The sequence below is a fragment of the Eptatretus burgeri genome, chromosome 2 (genome assembly GCF_056783735.1).
Source record: "Eptatretus burgeri isolate ZD-2024b chromosome 2, Ebu_testis_v1, whole genome shotgun sequence".
NCBI classification, from domain to species: domain Eukaryota; kingdom Metazoa; phylum Chordata; class Myxini; order Myxiniformes; family Myxinidae; genus Eptatretus; species Eptatretus burgeri.
The window spans coordinates 21,248,963-21,265,763 of record NC_140962.1 but is presented as its reverse complement, the minus strand read 5'-3'; the positions used below and the strand labels follow the sequence as shown (position 1 = coordinate 21,265,763).

Here is a 16,801-nt window from a genome sequence, read left to right as displayed (position 1 = left end):
GTTAATTTGATCAGTGATGCCTTTTATTTTTCCTTCAATTTTGCCTTGCAATTGTCCATCATTTCCTTCAATTCATTCAATTGTTTATTCATTTTTTCATCCCTTTGTTCATTTTGTTTCATCATTTCTTTCATTTGTTCACTCATTAATTGTTTTTACATGACCCGGAGAGTCATCGCATCCGCTCCCTGCATCTCATCCTCCACCACTGTGGGGGAGGAGGGACTGACGCTTGGGACGGAGAGGCTCCTCATCCCACTCTGACACCAGTTGTCACATCCAAAGGGTTTGCCCCTACCTGGATGGATGGCCAAACGATTTCCCTTGGAGGCTTACCGCCGAGATTCTCGGAGATTATGGCGTGCGCGCTCGCAGGGGAAAGAACAGCTACAAGGACAGAGCAGATGAATGCACGGCACAAGGGGGTTTATCTCGAACCCACAACAGATACATGGGCACCAGCAAATTAAATAAATAATGATTTCATAAACAGAAAATCAAACAGTTATAATGGAAATAAATCAAGACGTGAGGTAACTTAAATCTAAATTCTTATTTGAGGTGCCTCCGCACTCAGACAGAAAAAAAACGGACAAGGGGGAAAGATAAAGCAAAAGAAAAATCCCTCCTTTATTGTGGCACTTCGTTTTGGGTCCAAAAGTGATCTTTTATGAGCTTTGTGGTCAAGCTGCATCATCCTGCGTGGCGGGAAGCGCCAAGCCGCTCCGCGAACGCCAAGCCGCTGCGCGAACGCTAAGCCGCTCCCGTTGCGGGAAGCGTACGGGAGGTAATTTGTGCGGATGGTGCCTTCATCAAGAGAGCCCACAAGCTGTCGTGGAAGTTCCTCCTCATGACTGGGGCAGTCGGCACCGCTCATCTGCAGAATGCCGGGCCCGCTCGCCCATAATGGCGCAACACGGGGCTTCAAGGGACATCTCACTTGATGCAGCCCAATAGTCGATGACTAGCATCTTGCTTCATCACGGGGTCAAATTCACAGCATGACACGAGAATTGTGTTGCTGTATTTTGTCATTTCTCGACGTAACCAGCCAGCGAGACCCCCTTACTTGATCGTGTCCTCCCACATTGTTTCCTCCTCGTTCTCCCGCTCCGAACCACACTTTTTCCCTCCACGCACTGTCTGACGTCACGCCCAATAATCATCTACTCTGAGGGCATGGTTTGCTAGTTGTCACCCCTGGAGGCAGGGTTTTCTGCCTGCTTGGACGTGCAGCTTGGTTGTTGTTGTTTTAAGGACGTGATACCTTTTTATTGCCGTTCTTGAAATACAAAAACATAGGAAAAGGTCGCAGGGGGCAATTACATACTAGAGGAAATTATCATTAATGCGGACTTAATTAACACAGCACCGCACCCGTGTGGTGATAAGTAACACTTAAGCTTACAGTTTCCCTGCTTAATTTACATCGAGATGTCTCCTACACGTCCACGGACCAAGCAACTCCATACAATCTTATCTTTCCTATGGAATTCCTCCACCCACCCCCACCCACCCCCACAAACATAATATTTATCGGTGTACTGTCCTGATGAGGGCAAATAAGCCTGAACTCAGGATAGCATGCCGTTGAAGTCATGGGGACTCATTCCTATGGATTGATCTGATTGTATGACCATGCATTCTGGTCCTTAGGGGTTAGGATGTGTGTGTGTGTGTGTGTGTGTGTGTCTGTGTCTGTGTGTGTGTGTGTGTGTGTGTGTGTGTGTGTGTGTGTGTGTGTGTGTGTGTGTGTGTGTGTGTGTGTGTGTTTGTTTGACCATGTACTTCAGCCTCTTGGCTGAGTGGCATGTGTTTGCCAACAGGACAGTCTTGTTGGACTGCGTACTTTGGCCATGGCATCAAGGTGCACGTCCCAAGCAGTTTAAATGTTTTGATTTTTTACCTTTGTTTTTTTGGATAAAAAGGTGCCTTCAAAATAGGCAAACAAGCCTGAAATCCAGATAGGAGGCTCCGTTTGATGTTTAACTGATGTTGATCATGTAATCTTTGTCTGTATGACAGAGTCGCAAGGCCGAGGCCTTCGGATTGGAGGTGATGCTTTGGTGTCGGACTATGTCCATTGGAGATCGGGGGAGTGCTCGTCACACTCCACATATTTCGATTTACTTGCCGATCGCATCACTTTCATTCTGATTGAATGGTTTGCATTAGCAGGAACAATTTTTCTGAGCGAGTGGTTCGTGCTCCATCACCCTGAGCGAGTGGTTTGTGCTCCGTCAGTGTCCCCCTTACCAGTACACTGGTATTCATTTTGCCAACCTCGGAAGGATGACAGGCTGAGTCAACCTCCTGGTGTATTTTTAATTCAGCGGCCAACGGGGCTTGAACTCAGGACCCTAGGATCTCAAGCCACCACCCTAACCACTAAGCCAACACCAGGCTTTATAGATAAGTATTACCTCAATTCCTTCAAGTACTGCCCATCCTTACCTCAAGCTCTCTCTCACACCCATCTCTGCTTTGTGCTGCTCTCTGCTGCTCTGGCTGACCCCATCCTCTCCTTCTGCCACTCATTCGCTCATGTGGGATGCCTTTGTCTCTCTGTTCCTCTTTGATCCTCTGTAATAACTAATAGCTGCCCTTTGTCATTCCACTCCTCTAGGAACCTAGTTTTCTGTGTACAAAAAATACATCTACTAAATATTCCCGTCTTTGAAAAGCTGCTAATAAGTCAGTCTTTAACGGTGCTACGACTACGAGTACTACTTCTTGGACCCCAATTATTCCCACCTTCTTGTGGGGTCAGTTGGAGAACGTTTTTGGCCCAAGTCTTTAACAAACCGACTTGCCAGGCCTGGCGTTGGGCTGAAGGGAGGAATTTGTAATTTGACCAGGGTGCTGGCGATAACTTGCTTTCTCTTCACGGACACCGTGGGATATTTAACATCCACTAACTAATGTCAGGCTGCATACAGCTTTGGCACTACCTCTGCACAATCCTGTCGGAATCATTGTTAAATGGTGGAAAAGCATTGTTGTATATTCATCTTTGATCGTAATTGTTTTCTTAAAAATGAAAACATATTTGTGTGTTGACACCATTATACTTTGTATTAGCCCAAACCGAGAATCTGGTTCAGGCAGGAATTCAAGTGTTGGCACACAATGGCCTACTCTTTCCGAAACAGCTTTAATATACATCTATGAGCCAATTCTGCTGGACAAGACATCCTGCTTAACGTCCCAACCGACGGAGCGCACAATCATTAACCGCACTGCCCTGCCTGCAAATCACCAGACTGACGGTTTATAGTCGAGTCTGGAATCAAACCAAAACCTGACAGCTCAAAGGCGAGTGTGCTACATCTGAGCTCTCTCGTCAACCCTTTCAGAGAAATGAAAAGTCCGATCAATCAGACAGATTGTCACAAAGTGACCAAGCAATGAACCAAAAACATCTGTGACACCACTCACCTGCAGGAGCTTTCCAACATGTAATATTGCATTCACTGTATTGCATGCAACATGTAATATTGCATGCAACATTTAATATTGCATGCACTGTATCGCTTGCAACATGTAATATTGCATGCACTGTATCGCTTGCAACATGTAATATTGCATTCATTGTATCGCATGCAACATGTAATATTGCATGCAACATATTGCATGCAACATTTAATATTGCATGCACTGTATCGCATGCAACATGTAATATTGCATGCACTGTATCGCATGCAACATGTAATATTGCATGCACTGTATCGCATGCAACATGTAATATTGCATGCACTGTATCGCATGCAACATGTAATATTGCATGCACTGTATTGCATTCAACATGTAATATTGCATGCACTGTATCACATGCAACATGTAATATTTTGTTCATTATTAAAGGGATTTATTTTTTTAAAATAAACATTTTTAAAAAGTGATTTTAAGGCGATATTCTTAACAAAATTAATATTTAGATATCGTTCTCTCACGAGAGTTATTGAGGACTTTTTGGTTTAAGATTGACGTGGGATAAAATATTTTACAAAAAATGTAAGCAGAGACACAAACCTTCATGAATGAGACTCAAATTCAAGACCTGATAACGAAACCTCTTCAGGGCTAAACCCTGGCTGAAGCAAGGAGGCTACTTTGAAATTACTTCACATCCTTTCTGGGCTGTTCATGTTTCAAAATGGACTTTAATATAATTAGACCGACAAATACTTCGTTATCGATGGAATTTTCTTTTAACCTTATTGCAAGGCATTCATTCACGATTAAACAGACAATGCTTATCCTCCATATTGTTATATGTTATAATAGACTATCAGGTACCCATGGAAATTCTGTGCAATGTTAAATTTGATTTCAACAATATGAGTTCCCTTACAAGGAATTTTGACCTGGGAGGAGGCGATTAGGTACATTAAGCCTGTGCTATGATTGCTAATGTATGGTCATTTGTTCATAATCTGTCCCTTCAAATCTGAGCGTGAAGCAAAGAAGCAGCAAATACCATTTTTAAAGTTTTTGTTATGACTCGGCCAGGGTTCGAACAACCGACCTCCCAGACTCGAGCAGACACTCTAACCTTTCACGATCGAGGCTGGTATCCCCCTACGTTATGCAAAAAATAGTTAAATATCAGATGAATTTAATATTGTTGAGCTATGTGATCCTTAAAGATATTGCTTCATTAAATCAACATGCCCCCCCCTCCAACTCCAAGTCTTCAACTCTCCATCCCCCAACCCCAAGTCATCAACTACCCACCAACCCTGAGTCCTAAATCCATTCAATGAACCCAAAGTCCTCAACCCCCCACCACACCAACCACCCTCCTAACTACAAGTTCTCAACTCCACCCCCTCCTCCCCAACTGTAAGTTCTCAACTCTTCTCCCCCACCAACTTAAGTCCTTATAACCCCCACTCCAAGTCCTCCAATCCCCACGCTTCCCAACCCCAAGTCCTCAAAACCCAACACCCCTAATTAATCTCCTAACCCCAACTCCTCAACCTGCCCACCACACCCTCCCCCAACTCCAAGTCCTCAACTCCACTCCCTTCAATCCGAAGTCCTCAGCTCTCCCCCACCAACCCCAAGCCCTAAACTTCCCCCCCCCCCCAACTCTTTTCTGTCTTCTTCCGCCTTTCTGGTCGTGCACCCTCTGCTCTTTCTGTGTTTTGTTGCCTCCAGGTTTTTGCAGGGCACACACAGTCCACCAACAACCCCCTTCTCGTGAAATTCAGAAAATCCAGGATCACTCCTCACTTCCACTCATTTGTTTCTTTTTTTCCCCGCCTGTAGAATCAATTTCCACATTCTCTTCAATCTCATTCTTCCCTCCAGATCTTCAAGACAGCTGTTCACCACCACCCCTGTTGACCGTCCCTCTCAACCTCACCGCCTTCCAAATTTCCCTATTTTTGTCCTTCCTGAGAGGTTGCTTCTGTATCCACCTTGTCCACTCTGTGCATCCTCCCTGACCTCTCTTTCCTCCCCACTTCCCTTATTTGTCCAAGTCTCCCTCTATTGTCTTCTTCAACACTGCTATTAGTGTATATCCCCTCTTTCTACTGTTCCTTTTGTTCTGTTGTGTCCTGATCCTTTCAATGTTCTAGCTCTTCCACAGGCCTTGATTTTTGTATGCAAAAAACCCCCTCCTCAACCCATCCCCCCCTTCCTCTACCCCTACCCCTACAAACCCAGAGGCCTTCTCTCCAGGTCCACATTCACAATCTTGTGAGATACCCATGGTATTCACAATCTCAAGTGATTGTGGATAGCCAAATTGTGTTTCTAAATGACCCTAAATTAATTATCTTGTTTGTGATGCATTTACACTTCAGCCCCAGTTAACATCGGGGTTGCATTTCTGGAAAGTGTGACTTCAAGCCAATCCATTTTTCCCATTGGAACCCATGTGTAAGTGCTACTTACATTCTTGGGACGTAACTCGGGAATATTTTCCATAATCAAAGACAATATACATGTACATGTGCTAATAAACTCCTATGGAGTGAAGTCATAAGCATTTAAAAGCCATAACTTTTTTCTCAAGCGTTTTCTGAACTACCAGATTTAAAAAGATGCCAAAAATACATCGTTAAAGTAGCACAACGACAGATCCCTAAAACACCAATTTGTACTTCTTCTTGTTCTTGTGGGTCTTCCCCTCCAAAACGATGTGAAACTGTAGCCCAACCTTCCTCAATAACTGCTGAAGCAATGATGGTGATTCCAAGGTGAGGAAGTTACTTTGTCTCTGGGCTAGTGCACGCAACCCAAAATTAAAATACTGCATATAAAACATTAATCGTTTTATCAGGAAAAGAAACCGAACGTTAATGTGGACTCAACCAAAGCAGGCCAGCAGACCAGGATTGTGAGGGAGGGGGAGTTGGAAGGGGGATGGAGGGGAAGGGGGAGGGGGGATGGACTATGGACAGAACCATTCCAAAAGCGATACACATCCACAATACGATGACGACACAACAATCCTCTTCTGGTTTAGCATCATTGATATCTTTTGACATTTCACTTTTCTTGTGAGTTTGCGATGGAACAATATCAAAAATATTGTGATGCGAAACCAGAAGAGGATTGTTGTGTCGTATTGTGGCGTCATTCTTCACTGTTATTCTTCTTCTTCATTCTTCTTCATCCATCACAATCCCACAACAAAAGTAAAATGTCAAAAGATGTCATGATGGTAATCCGTAAGAGGATTGTGGTGTCATGTTGTGGCATCATAATGCGATGTCATTCCTATCTTGTTTGGTTGTTTCTTTGGAATTTCATCCCTCTATGTTTTTACATATTTTTTCATGTTTTTTTTTCTTCTTGTTTTAAAATGAAGTATAAATGCCTTGTTATTTTAATTTAAAGTATAGAGAGGAACAAATGAATGGAGGTAAGCAGTGGGAGTTTAACAAGAAGAGGGTTACTGGCAGACTGTGTGTGTTCTGCAGAAATCTGGGAAGGACAGAGCCAAGAGAAGCAGAAGGTGCAAGACCATAAATGAGGCTGTAGGAAGACAGTGAGACCACCAACTTGTTTGCGATGTGAAAATAACAGGGTTAGACACTCAGCTTTATCATTGGATATCCCAATGATTTGGAGGGCTTTGCTTTCCTTGGCATCAAGAAGGGCAAGGGGTGAAGCATGAGCGCCAGCTCAAAGGGGAGAGTAGTATTCCATCAAGCTGCAAATGAAGGCCTTGTAGATTGCCAAAAGTTCACATTGGTAAAGACCTTGCCCAACGGAGAATGCCCAGTCAGTGATTGGCTTTGGAGGCCATCTTGGAAATATGGTCTGCCAAAGGAAGATCATGGTTGATGGCAAGACCCCAAGGTTGGAGTGGCTTGATCTCTTCAAGTGGTTTGTTTAGTAAGATCGGAGCATTTGCCAGACAGCCCTTTTGAAGAGACAGGGTGAGTGCATGAAATTTATTGGTGTTGAAAAACATATTCCAAGTGTTGGACCAGCTCCTGATGCTATCAAGGTTTGCTGAGAGTGAATATGCTGTTGTCTGCCTGTCTGAAGAGTGATAAATTATATGGCAGAAGGTGGAATCATCAGCAAAGAGTGAGGCAGGGAATTCAAAAGACCATTGATGAAGATAAGGAACAAGACTGATCCAAGACATTGCCTTGGGCATGCCAGCCTTGACAGGGAGAGAAAATGAGAGGATCCCTTTAAGAGCTACACGCTGACTATGGGAGTGGAAGAAGTCAGTGATCCATGACAGGAGGTGGCCTTGGATTCCATAAGCAGAGAATTTGGAGATCAAGATGGGATGCCAGACTATCAAATGCTTGAGATATGTCCAGAAAGGCGTCCCTGGTCTCATATCTGAGATTGGGGGCTTCCATCCATTGTTCGTAGAGTAGAAGCAGTATGTCTCGGGTACATTGACCAGGTCTGAAACCAAACTGGTGATGTGAGATGAGGCCGTTGTTGAAAATGAAGAATTTGGTGTCAATTTGGTTAAGAAGATCACTTTTTGCAACATGTTTGTGTATTTCAGTGATGTTGGCTAACTTCCAGGCAGATGGAAACTGACACAGAGAAAATGATCGAGTTTATAGAGTTGAAAGAGAATGAGAAAGAGCAGCAGAGCAGGTTTTTAGGACATGCACTGATACCCTCTGAACTTGGCACACAATTGAGTTGAGGTTTGCCACAAACGTCTCCACCTTCTCAAGTGAGAAAGACAGCATCCAGGAGCAGTCAGGGATGAGATGGTAGGATAGGTGAAGGGAGTGAGCAGTTGGGTACACAAAATTTGGAAGTAAGCAGAATTGAGGCATTCAGCCTTCTCATGAGCAGAGTCAGCTGTGGTGCCAATTGACATATGAGGGAAGGGATAGAGGGGCAGCATACACCAGAGAAAGACTTGACAATGTGCCACCAAGTCATTGAAGAAGTAGACAAGTTTGCGAGTTCAGCCTTGAGTTGATGTTGGCCAGTTGTTTTCTGGCTTTCCTGAGAGTGAACACACACTTTTTCCATGCTCAATTGTGGAATGATTCGAGGTTGCCTTTCATCGGATTTGCCTTCCAGAAAAAGAAGGCATTATTATTTATTTCGCCTTCATATGCAATAAGTTGGGTCAATGCAGAAACCTCAGGAAACTGCCTAGTTTGGGGTAAAAGAAAACACGTTGTGTGTCCAGGATAGGGATTGTTACCTGAAATGACCCACAACGCTTCTAAAAGTTGAAAATATTTGAAAAAGTATCTGAGAGAAAGGGTGTGCCTCAATACAACGAAAGATTTGGATAACTTTTTCAGCTTGCTCAACGGGAAGCTGCTCGTAGTGCAAACTCTCTTCAAACCCTGCCCTACTCACCAAACTCTCTTCCCATGGTATTCAAGGCCATCTCCACTCATGGCTCGCAGACTTCCTCTCCTGTCGCAGTCAACGTGTGGCCCTAAATGGAGTTCTTTCATCCCCTCTTCCTGTGCAGGCTGGAGTTCCTCAAGGTAGCGTTCTGGGCCCTGTTCTTTTTCTGGTTTTCATCAATGATCTCTCGGACTCTCTGGAAAATCCTCTATTTCTCTTTGCCGATGACTCAACCCTCTGCCGTACCATCTGTCATCCCTCAGACCGGCAAGCAGCAGCTTCTTCGCTCACTGCAGATCTGGATAAAATCACAAACTGGTCCAACACGTGGAACATGTCTTTCAATCCAGACAAATCTCACACTCTCACTATGTCTCTTCGAAAGGACCGTTTACAAAACCCCCCATCCACTTTCTCAACAATCCTCTGGAAGAAGTCTTTTCTTTCAAGCTTCTGGGTCTCACTATCTGCCATGACCTTTCCTGGGAAAGTCACATTTCCAACCTTGCCTCAAAAGCCAGTCGCCGACTGGGAATCCTCCGTCGTGCAAAGTCCTTCCTCGGCCCTCTTGAGCTCCTGACCACTTACAAAGCTTTTGTCCGTAGCCTGATGGAGTACTGCTCTCCCCTCTGGGCTGGTGCTCCTGCCTCCCACCTTTCTCGACTTCACGCTGTCGAAACCAGGGCTTTTAAGATCATTGGCATCTCCCGCAATGAAGCTGAGTCTTTGGGCCTCTCACTCAATCACCGCAGGTTGGTCGGTGGTCTTTCTGTCTTCTACCGACTCCTCTCCAGCCTTGCCCCCCCTGCTCTCTCTGCGATTTGTCCCAACCACATTTCCACAGGGCGCTCAAGGTCCGCCAACAACCCCCTTCTGGTAAAACTACCAAAATCACGAATCACTGCTCATCTTCACTCTTTCATTCCTCTTTTTTCCCGCCTTTGGAATAAACTTCCTCACTCTATTCTTTCCCATTCTTCCCTTCAGGCTTTCAAAACAGCTGTTCACCACCACCTCTTATCTTCCCCCATCCAAATCCTCGATCTTTTCTACCCCGATAATCCACCCAAGCCCACTTCCTTCAATTCTCCTGCTTTCCTTCCTGAAAGTCCCTTTAATGTCCATCTTCCCCTCGCCATGTTCCCCGTCCCATCCCCATCCCTCTCCCTTCCACAGTTCACCTGTGTCTGTTCCCCAATGTTTTGTCCCTTCCACTCCCGCCCCTCTTGTCTCATGCCTCCTTGCTGTGAGTTGTGTGTTAGCTCTCATACGAGCCTCGACCAAGGTATACAAAAAAAAAAAAAAAAAAAAAAAAAAAAAAACTCCCAACCAACGTGGTCTGGTGCAAGGCCCAAGTGGACACGCGTGTGCTATACAAACCCCCGACAGATCGCTGTCAGTGAATGAACTGTGTATCTGGAACCAATTGAAAGGACTTATTTGGGCCTTGTGAATGTACAGGGTAAGTTTAAAATGATGATATTGTCGTGGTGCTGGTGGTTACGTTGATTCCCCTAGCCCCAAATTGTGGTGACGGGCGATTAACACCACCAACCCGGACAGCCAAGCGGTTCTTCCGTAATAGGAGGCGGACACGTTGATCCTCGGAGATTATAATGCACGTGGGAGGGGTGGGGTGCAATGGCGGAGCGACGGAGGCGCAGGGAAGCACAGCACAGGGGAGGTTTATACTCAAACTCCACGACAAATACACAGACACAGCAACTTAAAATAAACATGGGAATTTAATGAAAATAGACATATTTACAAAGCACAGTAATCAGAATATAATAATACATCAGGTAAACTAAATTCGAAGTTGAAGAGCCTCCACACACAGGCTTAAATACGGACAAGGGGAAACAAAATAAAAGAAAATCCTTCCTTTATTCTGGCACTTAGCTTGGTCCAGAGATGGTCTTTATGGAATGTGGAATCGAGGCACTTTGTCCAGCATGTGTCGATGCGCGCAAAATGGTGTCGAGCCACTCTCTTGCAGTGGGAACATTCGTCAGGCAATTTGTGAGCGGTATTCAACACCAAAGCTCGAAGACCCTGTGCAGCTTCTTCATGCGTCAATAATCTTCACCGACATAAATGAGGTTTCGGGGTCCGTCTCTCATTACCCAACCAAGAGTCAATGACCAGCGTCTTGCTTCACCACACGAGCCAAATCGCCTCAGCATGAATATGAGAATCATGCCGTCTTCTTCATGCATTGAAGGAAAGCCAGTAATCAAGCCCTGTTCATACAAGCCATCTCCTAGCTATGTTCTCTCTTGACCCCGTGGGTCCGTCACTCCACAGGTGTTCCTCCTCTCTCTCTCTCTCTCTCTCTCTCTCTCTCTCTCTCTCTCTCTCTCTCTCTCTCTCTCTCTCTCTCTCTCTCTCTCTCTCTCTCTCTCTCTCTCTCTCTCTCTCTCTCTCTCTCTCTCTCTCTCTCTCTCTCTCTCTCTCTCTCTCTCTCTCTCTCTCTCTCTCTCTCTCTCTCTCTCTCTCTCTCTCTCTCTCTCTCTCTCTCTCTCTCTCTCTCTCTCTCTCTCTCTCTCTCTCTCTCTCTCTCTCTCTCTCTCTCTCTCTCTCTCTCTCTCTCTCTCTCTCTCTCTCTCTCTCTCTCTCTCTCTCTCTCTCATCACCTGCCTCCTACACCCTTCTCTTCTTCCTGTTACTAACGTTACGCCCATCAATCATCCGCCTCAGGGGCGTGACTTCACCCATCATCACCCCTGGAGGCGGGGCTTCTTGCCTACATGGTCAGGTTATAAAAATGCAATTATTCCATGGTTTGTCATACAAAAACATAGGGAAAAGTCACAGGGAGGAAATCACATACTGAGAGAACTTATCCTTAATCCCTATCTAATTGACACCGCACCACCCCCCCCCCCTCCGTGTGGTGATATGTAACACTTCAGCTCACAGTCTCCCTACTTAATTACACCGAGATGTTTCCTACACGTCCATAGACCAAACAACTCTATTCAATCCTACCTTTCCAATTAAGTTCCTCCATCTACCCCCACAACCACAACAATATTTACTATAAATCATGTTGGGAGGTTAGAGCTATAGGAGCCGTGAGGGCTGTTGTAACTACTGTATATGTGACTCGGCATGACCAAATGAGTCGGAAGTCGCGCGGCTCCATTGTGAGAAAATCACAGCAAGAGTTTGACGTCCGATGATGGCAAAAATATCCGATTTCTCAATCTCTTCGGATTTCGATCGTAAATAGTGTGATTTATCATCCGAACCCTGAATGCGATATTCTGAACATAAATGATGTATTTCTGGCCCAAACGCATCGAGAACCTCCTCAAAATAGCCCAGAAGAAAACCCAAAACACGCGATTTTCCAGCGGTCACCATTCCAGTGTCGAACCTCACACCATAACACAGCGCATACCGATGGAAAGGTGACGTCACAGAGTTCCCCTTCATGATAATGCCAACGCGGGCAATGGCCAATCAGAATCGCTATCTACCGGGAAATACCGTAAACACGAAAGCTCTTTGTTGCTACCGAATGTGGTCACGTGACTGGAATCCGGCTCGCTGATTGGCCCGCCACCGCCACCGCCGCCAGAACACCACATCAATGATGGTGGCTTCCAGCTAACAACATTCATTTTCTGCGACTTACCTTGCGAATTAACTCCACTTTGCGATTGTTTTGAGAGCTGTTCCTTTGTGCAACATGGCTACGACGTCGTCCGGTGAGAACGGAAGGAAACGCAATGCGATCGTGAGCGCTGTTAATGAGATTCAAAACTTTAACCTCGCTGCAACTACGACCGATGACGATTTCACTTTTCTCCTTCCTGAGATCCTGGAGTGGTGTTGCGGTGAGTTCAATTCATGTGGTCTTCCAATTAATTAGCCAGCTTAATTAGCAACAACACACGGAGATAACTATGTCAAATTTTGGAGAGACCGAGATAGAGGTCTCTTAATACTGTGTCCCAAATTTCAGTTCTCTATGTCGACGAGAAACATGTTTCTAAGGAGTTTATGACTGACATTGTTCTGATTGTGCAATGAAAGTTTGACCTCGATTTTCTCAAGACTCTGACTTTAAGACTTGTTGAATCCCTCACCTTTCGCCACCTATATCTTTGGATCCACTTATCCGATTTACTTCGTCTTGGTATTGATGGAAAGCTGATGATCTGCAGAATCCAGAAATGCTATCAGCGAGAAATCCCCACCTGGTGACTTAAGACTCATTTTGTCATGCCGAGTCACATATTGTTTGTTTGATTCTGGGCTGGAGGAAAAATTACTCTTGATTTTTGCATCTATTGCTAAAAGTTGAAGTGTGTGTGTGTGTGTGTGTGTGTGTGTGTGTGTGTGTGTGTGTGTGTGTGTGTGTGTGTGTGTGTGTGTGTGTGTGTGTGTGTGTGTGTGTGTGTGTGTGTGTGTGTGTTATATCCACAGCCGATGCTAGCTTGTACTAACAGGAAATGGTATGATTCCGACACCTCTCACTCACCGATATTTCTCGTATTCCCCATATTTCCGTGAGTCTGATTTGCATTCAGGAACAGAACAATTATGGTTAAGCATTCTGAAATTGCCACCCTTTACTTTAAATGCTGAAAATTATGTTTAAAAGTCGATTTGAATCGCAGATCTCATGCTAGCAACGGCAGGATAACAATGCTTGGCGAGCAGAACTGAATCGGTGTCAACACACAAAGTGAATGCCCAAAAAGCCTCAGTTAGCATTCAAACATCATTTTGAAAGTCGTATTGTCAAATGATGTACAATGATTCACAAAGGCTTTTAAAAACCTGCAGTCCAACAGGATGGCATCGAGGTATACTCCATTAGCTGTATAGCCTGGGGTTCAAATCCCGACCTCACATTTCCCTTTGAGCAACCTATTCTGGTTTAGAGCCCTGATCTGACTATAAACTTTCGGATTGTTGCTTCACAGGTGGGGAGTTACATCGCAAAGTGCGCTGTGCCTTGGCTTGATATCAAGTTGAGTGTTTTTATGTGTTATTTGCTGGTGCAAGTTAAAGATCCCATGATGTGTGTTGCAAAGAGTATGTGAACCATCGTCGGCACCCTGAACAAATGATAAATTATTGCTGAAATGGGGCTAACAGGATGGCCAAGAGGTACGCACACTCGTCTCTAAGCCGTCTAGCCTTGGTTCAAATCCCAACCCAGCTATAAACTGTTATGCCAGTGTTTTACAGGCAGGGTGATTCATCAATCTGTGTGCCGTCCTCTGGATGGATGTTAAAGGGGAATCCCGTCTGGCAGCATTACTGGGTGGACGTTCAATTAGATAGCTCGCTTACTCTTTGCAAAGGACAATATGGGATCTATTGTTGGCACCATGGCCAAATTCCAAATTCCTGCCCTAACCTACAGGGGGTGGGTGCATCAGCAGCACAGCCACGCCCTCGGCCAATGACGCTACCCCACAGCCTTGTGCTACATAAAAAAGATTTCCGAAATCGGCTCGAGTCAAACGTCACGCCTGGCCAGCCGATTCGTGAAAAACTTTGGCCAAATACCTTTCGTGGCTGACCACACAAGAAGGTAGAACTAATTGGTGCATTAAGAGGTAGTCGTCGACCTACTAGTACTCATCCTATTTGGTGCTTAATAAAAACTGTACTTGTGAGTTGTGTTTCAGATTTCACAATGCTGTATCTCCCTGGAATACCGATTCACTTGATGTTCCGTGATAGGACCTTTGTGAAATGTCCCCAGCAATTGATCTTCAAAGCCTGGTGGTTGGCTTCGTGGTTCGGGTGGTTGCCTTGGGATCTTTGGGTCCTGAGTTAGAGCCCCGTTGGCCACTGAATAAACACCAGGTGGAGTTGACTCATCCTGTCATCCTTCTGAGGTTGGAAAAACGAGTACCAGTGTACTGGTATAAGGGCACAGCCTCAGTGGCATAGTTGTGCTACAGCAACATCATAGCTCCCCAGTAGCCAAGCTGCCATATGCAAGAAAAAGAAGTCTTCTTCATAGAAATGTTCATAATAACATTAATTAAGTGGTAGTTTGAATTGTTTCCTGTGTTATAGGATAGGTTTACAGCTCAGGAATGTGAATCCGTAGAAAAACCTTAATTTTGCATCGACCCTCAACACAAACAGTCTGCAACACACAAGTCGATCGGCGTCGTTGCTCCTCCCAGGGCGTTTCAAATGGCATCGTATAACCGTGATGTCCTAACTTACACTACGTTTGTTCTATGAAAATTAAATGTCGCACAAAGTTGAAATTTGACATTGCTACGCAGAGCAAAGTGTGTGACATCATGACATTTTGACGCAGTTGTTTAGGGACAGTCCTGCGTTCAAGTACCCTCAAGTACCCCCTGAGATATCGGTCGTCGGTACCAATGATTGACGTTTTCACTTTACATTCTCTCCACCCAAGTAGCCCGAATGATGTTTCTCACATTTTCTGAGCTTAAAGAAATCCCATTGTGCACTTATTTTACTCACTGCATGCCTCTGCAGTTCTTCACACAAGTTGCTGGCTAGCTCTCGTGGCTTGCTGCATTCCACTTCAGATTTGGGATCTGTTACATTTAATTACGTTATTTATTTAATTATTTGTTTAATTAATTATTTAGGTACGTGCAATTTTACTCGTGACTCCATGTCATTGATGTTTTTTCCCCCCAATTATTTAAGTCTTGTACTTTAGTTCAGACAATAAACAGGGCCCTCGACAATATAATCTCACCAGCACATACTCTTGTTGTGATTGGTCATTGTCGTTCCGATGCAGCGGGAGGCTTGCGGGGTGGCATCATTGACGGAGGGTGTGGCTATGCAACTGATACAATGCCCTCTGTAGGTTATGGCAGGAATTTGGGATTTGTTCAGGGTGCCGGCAAAAGCTCGCCTATGCTTCGCAAAAGACACCATGGGATTTTTAACATACACCAAGTAATTCCGGCAGACGGGACGCCCAGTTTTAACGTCCATCCACAAGGGACGGCACACACACAATGATGAATTACCCTGCCGAGATGACAGTTTATAGCTGGGTCGGGATTCAAACCCAGGTTAGACAGCTTCGAGGCGAGTGTGCATACCTCTCGGCTAGGAATTTGGCCGTGCTGTCAGCTCCCATTGTAATTAGTGATCGAAGTCCATACTCTTGATAGAGCATCCCAGATGCTGATGACAAGTCGTGAATGTGTCTGTGTCGAACTAATGTCGCCATGCTGATACTGTCACTGGGTTTTAAAGGTTCTGAGCGAAGCAGCCATGGGAATCGAACCCACACGAGTGAGTGCAATGAATCAAGGTTTTATCCACTCCAACACCAAGCCGCTCACTTTTCCAATGCCTTAAAATACTTACCTGTGCAGCCATCAATCCAAAGTCATTCACATCAATCTAACAGCTACGTATGGTGACAGTGAAAATATCAATGACTATCATCAATGAGAAAATATAATATGTATATTGCATATGTGGGAAAACTATGGGCCGAGACCAGGAGTCAAACCCATACTTTTTTTTTTACACCATTCTTTTTCCACCACTGTTTCTGCAACACTCACTGCCAACCAAAGGAGCAGTGACAGCCTGTCCAGGAGAGGGTCTTCAAGGGCCATATAGAAAGTAATCAATGATCCAATTCATAGATTTCAAGACTGACACAAGTCTCCGAGAATCAGATGCATTATTATCATATTAATTGTGACATTTCATATTGATTGTAAACTTCTTGAACCCTGAGATCTCACTCTCACCCCCATTGCATAATGCTTAATGTTTCATTGATGGAAACCAACAACTCTGCAAAATTATTTAATTTCCAACAGATTCAAAGGATGGATGATTACTGCACCACAAGCATTTTATACCGATGGGATGATGCAAGGGCCATATACTCTGATACTATCCTATGTGATACCAAAACCAATGCTGTGCATTATTGTTTTAATATATATATATATATATATATATATATATATATATATATATATATATTTAC

The 16,801-nt window shown here is 44.6% G+C and overlaps 1 protein-coding gene across 21 annotated transcripts in view; it reads left to right on the top strand.

Moving 5' to 3' along the window:
- Nucleotides 1–16,801, top strand: part of LOC147031555 (uncharacterized) — a 93,648-nt gene that overhangs the window by 36,548 nt on the left and 40,299 nt on the right. The gene's annotated exons all lie outside the window — the stretch shown is intronic.